Genomic DNA, 17,250 nt, shown 5'->3' on the forward strand with positions numbered 1-17,250 from the left:
ACATAACCAGATGACCCTGGCACTGCTGAAAGTTTAATCCATGAGCTTGGAGTTCAGGACACAGCTGGAGTGCTATTGACCTGTGTATGTCTTTGCACTTGGATGGTGTTCTGGGACACCAAGATTATTTTGCTGCAATTTTAAGATGTCTTAAGTTGTCTCTTGTGCTACGTAGAACAATTTTACAACTGCCAACATTTGGAGTTTTGATAATGTCATAGAATTTGTTTTACATATGCATTAACTTCTAGAATATTTCATAACTACAAATGCTAAAAGTTTAATATGTCTGTATATACTTTTTCATTATTCCAAATTGTGCTCCTTTGACTGTACCACACATGCTACAAAAAAATAAATGCAAACTAGAGGTATAGTTGAATTTAGACTTTTTTGGTATATTAACACTCTGCTTTGATAGTATGATGCTTAACTTTGGTAACTGTTAGAAATACCTTAGCTGGTCAAGGCAATGTGCCAAATATGTGTGAGTAAAAAAAGAACCAAACGTTTCAAATATAGATATCGTATTATTTGGAAGATTTTAATATATTAAAGAAAGCAATATTATTATTTTTATAAATATATGTATATAAAATATATTAAAATAATTGTATAAATATATATTTATATAATATTCTGAGACCTTATGTTGTTCTAAACTGTGCAGTAAACCCTGATTTTGTAATAGTCATGCAGCAAAGATCAGGAAGAACTTCTGCCTAGCTCTTTTCTCAGCTTCATGTCTGGCTTTTACATGAGCTACGAATACTCTTCTGTTATCCATCCTTAGAGTTTGTCTGAAATTATTTGTCAAATTTAGAAGTTTTAAAAAAAACCCAGCCCAAAACCAAAACCCAAAGCTAACACTTCCCTCTCCCTCTTCGTATGTCTTAGATCTTTCAGGTTAAAATGAAAAATATAACAGTAGAAGACACGGGCATGCTTTTCTACATGTCAAAGTAAGTTAAAACAAACTTTTTTTTCTTTTTTTTTTTTTTCTTTTTTTCCCCTTTGGCCAAACAATCTGAAATGGCTGGTTTCTCCCTCATCCACCAGTGTGGCATTTGGGAGGGGACAGAGGGCAGTTTATTGGATCCTTTTGTGAATGCAGCTTCCTCCTGGCTTATCAGAACTATTTTGCCAGTTTTATATCTTCTTTTAGCTGCCTCAAAGTTTATGGCCCGTCTGTTGGACATAAACAAGCTAGCAAGTTCTCTTGGGTTATAAGAGCTGCCTGTCTGATTCAATGGCAGTTCGAAGCAGAGCCTGTCATTGGACAGGGAGGATGTTGTGTGCAAGGAGTAGACGTGTGCAGCATTGCAGATGCTTTTGTAATACTATGGATATTGGAGAGTAGGGAATTTGAGTGACTTGTGACTGAGAAAAAAGAAGGGGTAACAGATTCCACTGAGAGCTCGTTCTTTCAGAGTACTGGACCTTAAACAGTGAAAAGTAACTTCCCAAGTTCTGTTGTCAAAATCTCTAAATCAGCCATTTGCATGCATACTTGCAGATAATTACTATCTTAAAGATCCCGTATAGAAATAAATGAAAATATTTTTTTCAGTTTCAGGGCATCAGGATTCAGCAAGTCCATAACTTTATAAAAGTTGAACAGTTTTCGCTGTCACTCTCTGATGTAATGAATTGCATAGATTATCTTGCTGAAGTTTAGCTGCAGCACACTGGAACTCCAAACCCCAGTACGCCTGTTCTACCCATGCCGGGTCTTGCAGACAGGTGTTTTGCCACTGCAAGTGTCAATGCTCCTTCTGCTGCATCTGTTGTCAACTCCACGTGCTAGCGTATTACTAGACTGTAGTGCAAGGCCTGGAGAGTTTTATTTATGAAATAATCTGATTTTAATATTGGTGCTGAATTTGATGAAGAGTGTTTACTTGGTTCGAAAACTCTCAAATCATTTGTTTTTTGAGAACAGTATTTTTTTGCACAGTAAGAGTGCTACAGCAGAGTAGTTTTATTTAAGAAGATACTCCATATTCGTAAAGGTAAATGTGATTATACAGGGCAAATATTGTGGTTACATATAATTAGGTACAGCCAGAAGTGATAGAAACAGAGAGCTGTTATTGATCTCTACTAATAAAATTATCATGTATGGGGAACATGTTATAAGTTAAGAGAATAGGAATTCAATATTCAAGGTGTGGTTATAACTACTCTGTTGTAGTGCTTAAAATTGCAAGATAAGACTGAGCTGTTTTTATCACTTGTTTGCCCATGCCTGTACCTGTATTTGGTATGTTCTTTGTCAGCTTTCTCTGTTTAGAAGTAGAAAAATGAATATTTTTTTTGCCTAAATGTATACAGCATATGCTTGCTGTGAAATGTGGTGGGGGACAGCAAGTTTGCCTGTGGCTTTCAGGAGCTGTGAAGATAATTAATTTAAATGCTCAGTCTTCTCTGGCACCTCTAAGTAGACCACTTCATTTTCTGTTCTTGTAGACTCTATTCATAGGTGTCAATTCACTGGTGTGGTAAAACACATTAACGTTTGAAGTCAGGATTTTTTTTTAATGCAGCTACTGATTTGGAGCATCTGAGTGACTTAAAAAAAATTTGGTCATAAAGTTTTTCTTTTTTCTTTTCTTGTCATGATTTTCCAACCATTGGAATCATGTTAATAGTTTTACTGCAAAGGTGCAGTTAGCATACAATTTCAAGGACGGTGTTAAATGGAAAAATATTCTGACACACCCTTATCTGTATGTTTTCTTTGTTCTCCTTCTAGATGTATGCACATAGAAAGTATTTTCTGAGTTGCCTTAGTATTTGCTTAGAACAGTGGGATGCTTCCAGTGAACACTTAAAACATCTGGCTGTTGTCTGATCCTTCTGCAGACATCCCCTTATAAAACTGCATTCTTACTTTGACACTCATGTTTATCTGAAACTATATTTCACAAAAGGTTCTCAAACACACAAAACCAACACAAAAATACTTTGCTTTTGAGGACTTCCCTGGGGCACTTTTTTTTCCTGGATTAAAATAGGTGGCATGTGGCATATCTCTTCAGGATCCTCAGCCTTATCTACTCTGGCTAGGGGCAGCTCCCCAGGGAGCTGAGGTGCCCACGCCACACTTATCCCTGACTACCCAGGACCCCTGAATTTCATCAGGCCCTCAGGGGAGATTGCAAGAGGGGCAGGTGAAGCACGCGGACTGTGGCTGTCGCATGCTTCCACTACTCTCAAGGCATGCCTTGGGGGTTATTGTGCCAAAGTTAAGGTTTGGACGCTTGTATATAATGACATGATTTAATTCCCAAAATTCAGTAGCATAAAAATTGGAGCTTTAAGGTCCTAATAATTTCTGTCAGTTCTCAATCTATATTTAGAACATGGGAGGGGTGGATGAAAGGAAGACTTTAAGCATGTGAATAGTTACCTTAAAAATAAATATATTACCAAGTTTACATAATTTGCTGATAGTGATGTGGCTTCTTGGCTTACATTTAAAATAATAATGTAACAACTTTTCTATACTTTCAGGCCAGCCTTCTCTTTTAAAAAAAAAATTCCTTAAAATGGGATTTGTAAAGGAAGAAAAATTATACCTCTGTTCCTTTTCCAAAAAGAATTGAGCTCAGTCTTCTGATTGTGTCTGTTTTATGGAAGTATTGTGTATATATCATGATATACTTAGCTAAGTAAAAAGACAAACCGTATGTATCTGAAAAAGCTTAGATCAGAATGCATACCATAATAGTTTTGAATAAATTACTACCAGAGTTTGAGTTGTATGAATACCTTTTTCCAACCTTTGTAGGCTAGCACTTGATACATAAAGTGTAACTCTAGATGTGTGTGGTCAAACAGTAGTCAGTATTTGCCCACTCTGTAGCCTGTATGCTACCCCTTACTATGACAGATATCTTCATTGTCTTCTCTTTCATCTGCGGTTCTCGTTATGAAAATGTCTGAGTTTTCCAAGTAGAATATTTTAACTTTCTAGTCTGTAGGGCAAATGGGTTAATGATTTGTGTATGCTGTATGTTTGCATAAATTGAGGAACGTGTATTGTTTTGATGCATGGTGAAACAACTGTAGAAAATGTAGACCAATAACTGAGTTTTACATGCAGTGGCTGAGCTCCTAGACAGTTTTGGTTTACTTGGAAGGGATAACAGTTTTATGTACTTTGTTGAAGAGGGATGTAATAATGTAGGTGCTTTGCTGTATCATGGCTTTTGATAGAAAGGTAGTGATTTCTATCACTAAGTCACAGCTTACTGTAAAGTAAGCCCTTTATTTTTTTTCTCAAATTCACAAGCTTTTATTATGTGTGGATAGTTTATTGTTTCAATGGACCATAGATTTCATAAAAGATCATTTTCATGGAGGGAAAGATAATTTCTCATATTGAACTTATTCTGTGGAAGATTTTGAGTATCAGAATATACTTTGAATTTATTTTTAAATGCAGCCATATTGAACTGCAATGTTTGTGAAGTAAGGGAAGAGAGAAACTCAATTTGTTAGTTGGAATTTCATGTGTATGTTAAAGACAAAATCGTAGTGAAACTGGAGCAAGGTGTGACTGTAAGTCAATAAGTCTTCCAAAAAAATTACTTAAAAGACTCAAGGCAGGAAGTTCTATTCTAAAGTTAAAACTTGTAATAGTTCTTCAATATATTACCTATATATTCAGTATATTGACAATGAACACTATTAGCTTTGTTATTGGGCCACTGTGGTTGTAGATGATCTTTTTGGACACGTAGCTTTTGTATTTAGGGTTTTCAGTTGAAGCTTTCAAGATTTTCTGAGTCTCACCACCCTTAAAAAGTGCTTCAACTTGCTATCAGTTGGTCAAATAAAATACAAAATACAGATAAGTAAATTCAGTTAAGCTAATGAAAATGTGGAACTTGTATACCTAGGATGCCTGGGATGTAGAAGCCAACATTTCCATAACCTAAAGAAATCACAAGTGCCTAAAGAAATATATCAAGGATTTGCTGTTGCATACCAGTAGACGCATTGATTTCTCATATTCGTGGCTGAATTTGTAAATCTTGATTCAAAGAAAATGTGGCAGGAATAATTTGCATATTCATCCAAAGCCAAGCTTGATGCTACTAGAGTCTAGACGAATCGTTGCTTTAAGCCAATGTGCTTGTTTCATCTACAAGTTGAAGCAAATTCTGTATTTCAATATTTCCCTTTTATTGATTTTTGTTTGTTTGTTTTTTGTTACTTAGTTTCACTCTTTTGAGGAATTTCTTCTCACACAGCTATAGTATTTAAGCAGATAAAAGCTAACTAAAAGGGACACTTTGCAGAGGCTTACTTGAGGTTTTATATACAAACCAGCTTCTTTGATCCACTTCCCAAATAGTTCGATCTCTCACTTCCAGTGTGTAGGCCAAGATACAAGTGGAAAAAAATAAAAGTGGAAAACTAAAGTGAAACAAAGAAACTTTGCTTTTGAGGACTTCCTCATTTTGAAAATACTCATTTTTTTCCAGAGAAAACAGAAATCATGTCTTAAGGTGTATTCTGAGAATGATTGATTGAGATTGTGAAATATGTTGGAAATAAAAAGTAGTATGTAAAATAGTAGTAAATGTATTGATACTTTGGTAATTTGCTGAGAGTTCTCATAGTCGTTCTATACCTCATATAGCTGTATCCAAATTCATTGCTGAATGAACATTAGTTTGGTACTGTTAAAGAAGGAGAGTTTGGGTACTCGTATATACCCTAATAAGATGGAGGGAGATCCGAGTAGTGATTTAGAGATCTAAGCTGAGTTTAGTTTAGAAAATAAAAGGAGATTAAAACTCTGAAGAAGCAGGGACTAAATTTACTTCTCCCTATTAGAGAATTCTTCTGGTGGACTATTTTGTTATTATCCGTGCAGTTCTACTGGAAGAGTCCTACAGTAATTTTGCAGGTAGATGCCAAGCAGGTTTTTGTTTTGTTTTGTTTTGTTTTTTGTGGTTTGAGCACTTGGCTTTTACTATTCTGTGCTACCACTAGCTTCTCAGTAACATTGAGAAAATTTTTAAACTGCAACTTTCCAAAATAGAAGATCATGTTGATGGTGTAAGTGAAAATGTAGGCTCTACTCTGTACTTGCTATTGTCAAATTGATATCTGTCTTTGTAATGGTATATCAATTGACCTTTCAAGCTTTTGATACCAAATCGACTATGTAGTATTTTGAACTGCTTTCTTTCATTTACTTCTGTTTTCAATATTCCATTTGATTACTTAGCTCAGACTAATAAATGGTTTTGTTCTTACATCCTGAAAGTATAGTTTTACTTTAATTGCTGTGTCTGATTTCACATTAGTGCTCAGTATCCTAGCAACTTAATTCCTTGGTAGTTTTTCTTACTTCATCGTTATTACTTCTGCAGTTTGACCAACCTTTTTTTTTTTTTTCTTGTCTGTTGCAATGCAAATCTAAACATGGTTCTGTCTAATCTGCCATTTATTTCTTCAATAAAATGGAGAATACCCAGTCATAGAAAAGGAGTCTAGATCAGTCAAGTCTACTGAAAACAGATGGAATGTGGATCTTCTTGCTGTGTTAATGGATTTCTGTTCTTTATCATTTGTTCAGATGAGGTAAATGTAGCTTTTTGCCCTGAAATCTCTCTTGACCCTGAAAAACTGTTTTATAATCTTTAGTGCATACAGAGTTATGTTCCGCAAAATTGACATTCACATTGGGGAGATCATCCTGACAAGTGTGTGTTTTCTTCTCCAAGGCTGTTCATTTTGGAAACTAAATGGAAAGAATGCTATTATTTCTGCATATGTGTGATGTTGTAGCAAATAGGTTTTTGTATACTGGATATCTAAATAGGTCTGTTGGACTAAATTTTGTTGGGGTTTTTTTTTTTTTTTTTTTTAGATTTTGAATGCTTGTAATGGTTGGACGTGTCTACTGTTAAAGTGAAATAGAAATTGTAACTTATTTAACATCACTTTTCTTCTGGCTAGTTCCTTTATCAAAGAGTACATTTTTGGAAGAAATTTGTTTACATTTTGGGGCCCTAAAGTAGAAAACAAACATCATCCTGGACTTAAGATTAACATCAGGCTTGGAGAAAATAGGATTGGAGTGCTGTGCAGCTGGAATTATTAGAAAGTGTGCTGGGAGTGGGGAATTAAAGGACAGATGTTTTTGCATGTAAACTAATACGAATATGTTAAATATGAGAGTAGTGCTGACATGTTTATAAAAATAAGAAGTACAGTATATGTGTATTTTTATACTGAGAAGAATTTAAAATCTTTTCTGACATTACAAACTTAAACATCGAAGTAAATAAAAGTAGTTAAACCTATGCATAATACTTGGTTACTGAAGTGCTCACTAACATGTGGATCAGCTTCGAGACTATAGCTTGATTTATTGAATTTCACTCTTGGGCTGTAAGGAACCTGTTTGGAAATGACAAAGTTGACAAAGCTCTTTCTGGGAATAGAGAGAATGCCTATGATACTTGATAATCTTTGCTAAATAAAATTCAAAATGTCTTTGGGAAAGAAGTACAGTTAGAAAAAGAATGGCTGTAAATACCTATTCCCACAGCGTACCTATTTTAGAGGCCATAAAGTTAGAAGATCTGAGAAGACTGGAGTTCTTGAGAATCCCTGTGGTCAGAAGGAGATGTGCAAAGAATCCCAACTGCACCTTCTAGCTGCTGCTGGGTGTTGGCAGTCCTTGGGGAAGGCAGTAAAGCAGATTTAAATCTGATCTCACAAATCTGCTGTGGAAAGGATAAGCCATCGCTTCAGCTTGAACTCTGCGATTCTGTGCTCTGCGAGCTTAGAAATATGACTATAGTTTTCCTTCCCTCTCTCCCCACTTTCTCAAGATTCTGGATTTTTATCTTTGGTGTAGTATTTATTCACTACTTCATCTTTTCAGTTGATGGATTGAATGCTTATGCCATATAATGAGCAAAGTTAAATTTTTTGAGTCTTCCCAATGGAAGACTCCTTACCAGTCCCTTATCCTTATGCTTTCAGTACTAAGAGTATTAAGAAAATGTGTAGTTATTATTAGAATTCCTAGGGAAAAAAAAAAAAAAGTTGTTCTGCATCTTAGATTAAGAATACAAGATGTTCAAAGAAAATATAATAGTAATCAGAATATTTAATACATCCTAAATGGTTCCTTTTACTAATGAAATTTAATGTAATGTATCAACATATTTTCCAGGCACAAATGAAGAAAAATAGAGATCTAGTTTGTTTTAATCAATTTTTATTAATTCTGCCCTGAAGCTCTTCATGCTTTCAGCATGGAACACAAACACGCAGAGCAGCAGACAGAGAGGAAATCTGTCTCATTAATCTCTTTCAGATAGAGCATGGCGGAGAGTCATTTAGGATGCAGACAGCTTTTATGGATAACATGCTGTCCATGTTTCCACCCAGGCCAGAAAGGCTTCCATGTCCTGGTCCAAAAAGGTGCCAAGCTATTAGTGCAGAGACTGCAGTCAGAGAAGGGGTGAACAAAGTTTCCTGTCTTCAGCTTGGGAGGTGAGGGGAAAAGGCAAAGATCTCAGGATTTTTCTTCTACGAAAAGCATTACTGATATTAAACTACGTAACTGTGTCTCATCAGAGGCCTTGGGTGCTAGTTTCAGGTTAGCATCTTTATTTCTAGTTCACAGAAAATATGTGAAAAATTGTAAATAGCTGATTTTGAAAGGTTTTTTGTTTTGGTTTGGTTTTTCCAATTTGGGGTAAAACCTTTTTTCCCACGTTTACTTTTAGGATTAAAAAACCCAACAATAATTGAAAAAATATTATGGAAAATACCTTAAAAAAAAAAACCAAACCAACCAAACAAAAACCACCCAAAACCCCAAACCTGTAGGAGATCAGAAACTACTGATGGAAATTCATGCTGTTGCCTGTTTCACATTGCTAATAGCAGTCGGTATTTTAATGAATAGCAGTTGTGCAGCAGGTGAGATGAAGGTGATATGCTGAAGAGTTTGTAGAACTTTAAGGCAGTTTGCTCATAGTTATCTACACTCTAGAAAGCTCCCAGTTCTTCAGCCAGGAGCTGGAAAACTTCATAGACCAGGCTCCAGCTCAAAGCTTTCATGTGCTCTTGGGTGGAGGCACTCAGATTTCTCCTTGGAGCCTGTGCTCCAAAGTGCATTCAGGCTCCCTATTCCAGAGGAAGGAGACATGGAAACCTGGGCACTGAAAGGCTGTTTTCTGCCCCTTCACCCAAGTCGTTATATGATTGCTGACATGATGGCAGTCTGTCCTGAAGTTGCAGGCAGTGGAAGCTAACCTCCCCAGGTAGTGTGTCCTGAAGTTTATGATTTCCTAAAAGGTTAATCACCTCTGAGACATTTTGATAGTATTTAGCATTTTCCAGAATTCCATTAGAAAATAACTAGCTCTATTTAAGAATCAATATTGAAAATGCAGCATATTACAGCTGTGTAAAATGAGATACTAATCTGTCTCTCCAAAGTGTAATATAATTTATATTACATTTTTTATATTATTGTCTGAAAGATACTAACATATGCTGTAGCTACAAAAAGTGTATTTTCTGTAATGGATCAGAAAGGTATTTCTTGTTCTTGCAGAGAAGTAAGAGCTGAAGTTTTGTGTATTAGTATCCATATGGTCTGTATTCCTAATCTCCATTAAAAAAAGATAAATCCAAAGCTTTGTTTCATTGAGTGTTAAGGTTTCTTATTTAGTAACTTTAATGGCCATTCACTTTTTCTAAGGGTCTGTATTTTAGAAGCTGAAAGAACTAAGGAGCTTTCCAAGAGAAAAGGGGCGGGGGGGGGGGGGGGAACCCAGCGGGACAGCTCCCTTATAGTTTGGCTTGATAGCTAGATTATAAAATAAAGTGGCTCTTAAGTATCTCTTCTCCTCCCTTCCCCCCCCCCCCCCCCCCAATATTTTGAGTTTATAGCTGAATTGACATGAGGGAGAAGAGAACTGGAATGCATAACAGAGTATCTAGTTTGATAGAGGGCAACTGAGTTCTAAAAGTATAATGTTGGGGAACTTCATAAGGCAAAAAAGGAATTTACATTTTTGCTATATTTTCTGCATTACACTTGCATTTTGGCTTTGGAGACTGATAGTTTGCTGTCATAATCAGTCTTTTCTCTTTGTAAAGTGTATGAATGCTAAGTCACTATTGTAAACCCTATTTGCTGCTACTTTTCCAAAAAGTTATTGTAGAGGGGAGGATTAAAGCCAACATCTTTTGATGTCTCACTACATGATACTATAGAAATTCTTGACTGCCTGGGTTGGGTAAATATCTTTCTTTACAGATGAAAGCCATCAGGAAATTATGAATATACTTTTGGTTTCGCCTGCTGTCTTCTCTTTCTGGGCAAGAAACTAAAGCCCAGATTCCTAGAATGACACTGGTGTAGGAAGTAAGATATCTGAAGGATGATCTTTAGTTACTTGTCTAGGAGCCTAGATAATGAATGAAAATCAGTGTGTACTAAATAAACTTCCAATAGATCTCTCATCATACATGAAAAAGGACCACCACTTGAATATCTCAGCATCTCTTTCATGCCAAATCAGAGAACAGACTCCCACCTAAGTCTTCAGGGGCTGATTGATAGATAGATGTCACCTGTCTCAGATAAGTGCTCTAATCAGAGGGCTTGGAGAATACTGCTTCATGAATTCCCTCTCTAGTCCATCTGGTTATAAAGTGTTTGCTATGCAATATTACAATTCTGACAGGAAGAGTATGAAGTAAAATAACTTATTTCACTTGCTAAAAAAGCTTAATATTCCCTTGGTGAGCCAAGATGGATTAAAACTCTTCTGTCTGGGTAGTGAGTGTGTACTTTACCATTTTTTGATTATTCAAACCACTGCGCTTTCGGAATTCTATGCATCCTACTTAAATGGTAGTGGATCAGCAATACCTTGTTCCCTTCTGCTTTCCCTGATGGTCTTCTGAAAGACAGGAAGGTTCATCATTTTACAATTCCATTTCTAGTGATAACAAGTTTCAGACCTGTTTATCTGACAGTGTTAGATTCCTAAGTTAGATGCTTAAACCTCTGAGACCTGTGGAATGAAATGAAGTGTTCGCTGTCGTCCGACTTGCATATTTTCCTGCTCAGTATGTTTAAATTGCATCCTCTGCTCTTAAATTGCTCTTTTCTGTGAATGCTCTATGCAAACTGCACCCTTACTGTTGACTTGGACTCCACACTGTTAAATAATTGCAGTGTAAACGCTGAGTATCATTGCTCTGAAGTACCATAGTTTATCTGACTGTATTAAAGATGGCTTTTGCAAGTTTTAACAGGTTTTTTTTTTGTTTGAAATTAAGAAGTTATTCATAATTTCTGAAGTTTTTTGGTCTGTCCTCATAGTTTTGTCAAAATTATACAGTGTCCAGATTTGTTTTGGTTTTTTTTTTCTGAAAAAGCGAATACCTGCCAAGTAAAGCGATATGATTACTCATCGCTGCTAGAATAAAGAATTGGCTCAGTTCAATGCAAACCTCATGTAATACTAGTACAATGAGAGAAACAATAAGATAAATTAGGAACTATAATATTGGCAGTTCTGAATGGCATTTGAAAATTCAGTCCACAGCTGGGATGTGTTGTGAAAAACAAATTAATTTTCCAGATAGCCTGCCCGAAGAGTACAATCCTTTTCTTCTGACCACCACAGTGAATGTTCCAGGCTTATGTTGCTGCATGATTAACTCATTTGTATATAATAGTTTTGATAAATTTGCTTGTAGAGGTTTTTTTTTTAATAGGTACTAGCAGCCTAAAAATAACAAAACAGTTTTAAGTGAGATTTCTTTTCCGTGAAATTCTTCATGGTACCATACCTGCATTCTGTACAGGTTAGCTGTCCACCCTGGTTTGGGCACAGTGGAAAGATATTGAGCTGAAATTGCTTAAATGAGGGATAAAGAAGAGTTCATATGAACTTCCTTTGAGAGGAAGAAATTCCCATCTTTGGGAATTACTCTTCCTCTTCTTACCATTTTGAGTCTTTTGGACTGCTGATTACAAAAACCCCCTCTCTAGCCAAGGCATAAAGAAGCAGTCAGTGGGCTTCTGAACTAAACTCAGAGGGCTGATTTCATTATTGTTCTGCTTCTTATGTTTTCAGCAAAGAGTATTTAATTGTCAGTAAGTATTTATGTTTCAATTAAGATAATTTAACTGAGTCTTAACTCTAGTCTTGTTAGGTGTTCATACTGGTGACTTTCAGTAATTTACTGAAATGGCTTCAAATTATATTTATTTTGCCATTATTTTATGTAATTCCATTTGATCTTGATATATTCAGAAACCTCATAAACAATATCTTTATATCCCAGTAGGTTGATTAAAAATAAGTATGAATGAATATTCTGTCACTCTTCTCACATCCTTAATTCATACAACAATCTAAACCCATTCACTTTTAAAATATTTTTTTAATTAGTTGGAACTTGCAAAATATGTGTTAAGTTTATGCGGCAAAGTCTTTTATATTAGAAATGCTCTATAATTACATTTTTGCAGTCATGAAAAATGAATTAGTGCTGCATTTTATGTGATGACAAATTTTCCTGTTTGTTCTAATTTTACTGAATAGCATACAGTAGCTTCTTGGCACACCCTAGAATAACTCTATTTAGCTATGAAAGTAGAAACTATGCTTAATAATAGAAAAGGCCAATATTGTGTGTAAACAATTAACTTACACAAAAACAAAGTAAAAGATGACATGGGGGAATTGGCTATCAGACACCAGTACACCAGTTTGTCTAGACAATTGGGATCAATGAAAGTGCTTGAAATGGAGCTTCAGAGGGACTGCTGGGCAAGTGGTACAGATAATTTCTCTTGGGGGAATACTAGTATATTCCTGTCTAACTTCCTTTTGACAGTGGTGGAGTAGGAGATGGAAAACATCAGAAACAGTGTTTTTTTTCTTCATTGCTGAGTAATCTGATTAGAGACCTAGCCAAAGCTTACTTTTCTTTTTTGTCCTATGGGAAAGTGTTGTTTTTATTATTTCCATTCCAGATGAAAATCGAAAATGCCCAAGAGACAAAGTCTCAAAAGAAAACATATTTCAGGTCTGTCAAAACACTTTGTTTTGATAAATATGCCTCCTGATACATTGTTTTTAACCTTTATTAAAGATTGGTAATCAGGTTGCTTACTATTTGATATAGTTGGCTTGCTAGCCACGATTCTTACTGACGCTTCCTTGGTTCATGTAAATTGTCAGATGGAACCAACCAGCCATGTTCTTGCTTAACTCCAGAGAATTAGGAGACACTTCAAACAAACAAACAAAAAACCCCACCAAACTGAGGTTCACTGAACTACCTCCATTTCATGTAGCTTTCCTAAGCAGATCCTGCTAATAAGTGAAAAGAAGGATTTTAGACAGGAGAAAGATAAGAATGACTGTTAATCTAATTCCTGAATTAGATTGCTGTTCTGGAGCTGCCTTTTAATGCTTAAGTTAATATCTAGTTATTTGCTTTTCTTTCTGCCATGTGTATGCTTTTTGCCATTGAGCCGCTGTGCTTCTTTATAGTATATATTTAAAGTTCAGAATGTTTTTATGTCATATCTAATGTAATAAATGCATTGTTCAAACAGTACAGAGTACTTTCCATGCCTCTGTGCTTTATTCATAGTGCCAGAGGAATCTCTTGTGAGTCACTTAATTCAGTGTTTTTACTCGTCAACTGGAAAGCTTCTTCAGCTTTCAAATCTGAATGCTGCGTGAGATGGTCAAAAGCTTTCCAAAAGTCAATGTATATTGCATTCACTGCGCTTTCCTTATCTGCATAGACAGTCATTTTGTCACAGGGGGAAATTAGTTTGGTTGAGCATGATTTGCTTTTTTGTAAATCCATGTTGACTGCTCCTGATTGACCTTTTTTACATGTTTTGAAATGAATTGCAAGGATTTACAATCTATGGCTTATGCCTTTCTTGTTATCTCAGGTGGTTGCCTGATTTCCTTTTAAAACAAAACAAACCCAAAAACCATAATGAATGATTTTGGCTTTATTTGAAAGCCTTTTGGAAATCTTTGTAAATTCCTTAGATGGAACGTCACTAACCATGTGCTTGTTGTTCCTCACAGAACTGCAATATGTTTCCAGGCTTCTCTTCAAAAAAGCCATGTTGACTCTTCCAATATAAATCATATTTATCCACACATTCTACTAACTCTACTGTCTGTTATGGTCCCTGCTATTTTGCTCAATGTAGGGATCAGGCATATGGACCTGCAGTTCCCTTAACAAAGAATGGAACTATTTTTTTTTAAACCATTTTTTTTTTTTTAAACAACTGTTCTTTCCACTTCATAGACAGGAAAGTAATTTTAAATGCAAGTTTAACATGCCAGCTGTGAAGTATTGCACAACAAGGAATATATTGTGTTGGGGGGACAGATCCCAACCAACTTAAAGGTTTGTGGTTGTTTTTTTTTTTAAACTGAAAAATATGGTTGAGGCTGCCTTGAGGATCCATTATCAATTGCTGGTGCTGATCAGAACATTCGTATGTTCTTGGCTAAATATGATTCTTAAAAAGTAGTCCACTACCTAATTTAGCAGCTTTAGGCTGTTCCAACAGGTTTAAGGTATAACACAGTGAAATGTGTGCTGCAATTACCTAATCTTAGTGACCAATGGAGGAAAAAAAATCTGCTTTAAAAAGGAAAGTTCATGATGTGCTGACTATGCAGAGATCAGAAAAAGGTTGTTATCACAGACAGTTCAAGCAACACAGAAGCAGTCATCTTCACAGTGTAGAACTTGTCACAAAATAATACAGCAGAAACAGTTTTTAAATGTACTAGCTATAACAGCTGTCTCCATTATTCTAATGTGACCTCTCTGCTAGTATATACAGTTTAAACTGAGTCTAAATGAATTGGATAAATAGCCAAATGATGCGAGTAATTTGAAGTTCTGTATGTGTTGCAAAAGCAGAGTCTCAGTGCAATTAGGTGCCTGCCTCACCCAATGTGAGACTTTTTTTTTTTTTCCTTTTTAAATATATCTTTTGTTAAAACAGCATGCATGTTTCTAGCTGAGCTTAATGGTTAGTCACTTGGGAATTCATGCTGCTCCAGCTGATGTGAATTCCTAGTCATAATCTGTAGGTGTGTTTTCCACAGAATGTAAGACTGGTTGTGCCCACAACAGTACTCAAAAAAAGATACCAAAATGAAGTAAGAGCAAGGTGCAGATCTTTGGTAAAACTTCCCTGGAATATTATCTCCTTCGCCAATAAATTATGATTGAAATAATTCCTGTGTTACAGGTGATGTTTCCTCTTTAATTAGGTGTTTGGTCTTGTTCAGTCATTTTATCTTTATCATCTTCAATAGCTAAGTATTATCAGCAAACTCGGTTACTTTCCTATTCATCTCTTCTTTGAGATAATTTATTAATGGACCATCTAGTTGATATCTAGAGCACTTAATTGAACATCTCCGATTTCAGTACCAATCCTTGCAGAGTTCCACCAGTGACTTCTCTCTGCTGTAAACTATGACCATGTGCTACTGCCCCACACGTTAGCCAGTTACTTCCTCATGCTGGATCTTACCCTTGTGGCAGCTTTGTTTCTTTAAGCACCTTTGGAAGGGGCATTGTTGAAAGCCTTTTGCATTTCAGAGTAGACCCCTGTTTTGACCCCTTGACAGGACTCCAATAGCTTTGTGAGGTATCCGTCCCCTTTACAAAAGCCATGTTGACTCCTGTGCAGAATGTCAAATAATCCTCAAGCCTGCTAACCTGTTCTTACAGTTTCTACTAATTTGCTCAATAAATACATCAAGTTTACAGAGCTGTAAGTTTTCATAGAATATTCAAAAAAGCTTTTAGAATTGGATGTAGCCATATTTTGTCCTTTAATGTTGTGCTATATTTAGTAGTTCAGCTATTTTATCCTTGAGTTCTTTTAGAGCTCTTGGGTGAAAACCATCTGGTCCTGCTCATTTGTTAATGTTCACTTTGTGTGTTTGTTTCACAGCCTTCTCTGTGAAGGTTTGAGCCCAGCCCTCTGAGTTCCTCATGAAGTAGAACGTCAGCATGGGAAGCTCCCTTCCCTAATGACAGCTAGTGACTTATCTTCTGTATGTGCTCTTATACATCACTCTTCAGAAGGTGCTACATACTTCTTGGCACGTTTCCTGCTCCCGTTGTGCTTGGAAGAGGATTAACTATTAATTTTTATAACTTATTCCACAAATGTTCTTTGTTCTATCTTACTGAGTTCTTACCTTTAACCTGCCAAATTTTATGATGCTTCCTTCTTCTCATTTGTGCTATTTTGGAGAATGACTTGTTTCTGCTATTGTAGTTTACCCTGCTGCCAAGCATCTTTTTGTGCATTCTCAAATCATCTTTGGTAAATGATATTAATTTGTTTTGGACCTTTCGTATTGTTTGGGGTTTTCTGTCTCTATACTATCTGCAAAGATGAACTCTTTTGAGCTTCCTTTCAGCTTTTTTTGGACAAGTATCCTTATTGTTATGCAGTGCTCTGAAAATAAGCACAACAGCCATAAAAACCAGGAATATTGTTAATATAAGGCTATGAAAGATGTATGTAAAACATTTTTTCAGTGCTAAGCCTTGTAGTTCAGCTGCTTAAAGCTTGTTCAAGTATTTAAATGACACTTTATTCCAAAATGAATTAAATCCTGTGGGATAGAAAAGTACCAATCTTAACAAATTTTATGAAAACTGACTTTCAATTTGTGGTGAGTGGAATAAAAAAAAAAGTGCTGAGTGTCAAGGCCGCGAGGGCACTAACAGGCCTTAATTGTCCTGACCAGCATCACCTGGGACCCCAGCCCACCCCCTCTGCCCATGGGCCCTGGAGCTCCATTTAAGCACAGGCTGGGCACATGATCTTGCCTTGTGTGTGTCTGTCTCCAGTCCTGCTCCTGAATTGTCAGTGGGATTTCCTAGCTCGACCTTGGCTCATTCCTTTGTCTACTGCTCACTGGGACCTGTTGGTGAGACCTGTTATTGTCACCCTGTGGCTCTGCTCAACCTGCTCGGATACTTTAGGGCTGTACTCTGCCGAGGAGACACTGCTTGTGCTGGGGTCGTCTGTGGCTCCCTGCTTGTGGAGTAGCCCTGTTCTTGCTGCTCCCTGATAGTGAGGTTGGTGAATTTTACAGATTTAAGAGTTAAGATTTAAAGTAACTGAACAAGTATTAAAGATTGCTTCTAGTT

At 36.2% G+C, this 17,250-nt stretch overlaps 1 protein-coding gene and 1 long non-coding RNA gene across 3 annotated transcripts in view; both read left to right on the plus strand.

The window, feature by feature from the left end:
- The window catches only part of CADM2 (cell adhesion molecule 2), a 688,787-nt gene that overhangs the window by 26,101 nt on the left and 645,436 nt on the right, over window positions 1–17,250 (plus strand). The window lies entirely within an intron of this gene.
- LOC127012791 (uncharacterized) overlaps window positions 16,963–17,250 on the plus strand; it is a 111,128-nt gene continuing 110,840 nt past the window's right edge. The window contains exon 1 of the long non-coding RNA XR_007766034.1: window positions 16,963–17,178. This is a non-coding gene — a long non-coding RNA (uncharacterized LOC127012791). The remainder of the gene's footprint in view (window positions 17,179–17,250) is intronic.

Source organism: Gymnogyps californianus, chromosome 1 (assembly GCF_018139145.2).
Source record: "Gymnogyps californianus isolate 813 chromosome 1, ASM1813914v2, whole genome shotgun sequence".
In the NCBI taxonomy this organism is placed as follows: Eukaryota; Metazoa; Chordata; class Aves; order Accipitriformes; family Cathartidae; genus Gymnogyps; species Gymnogyps californianus.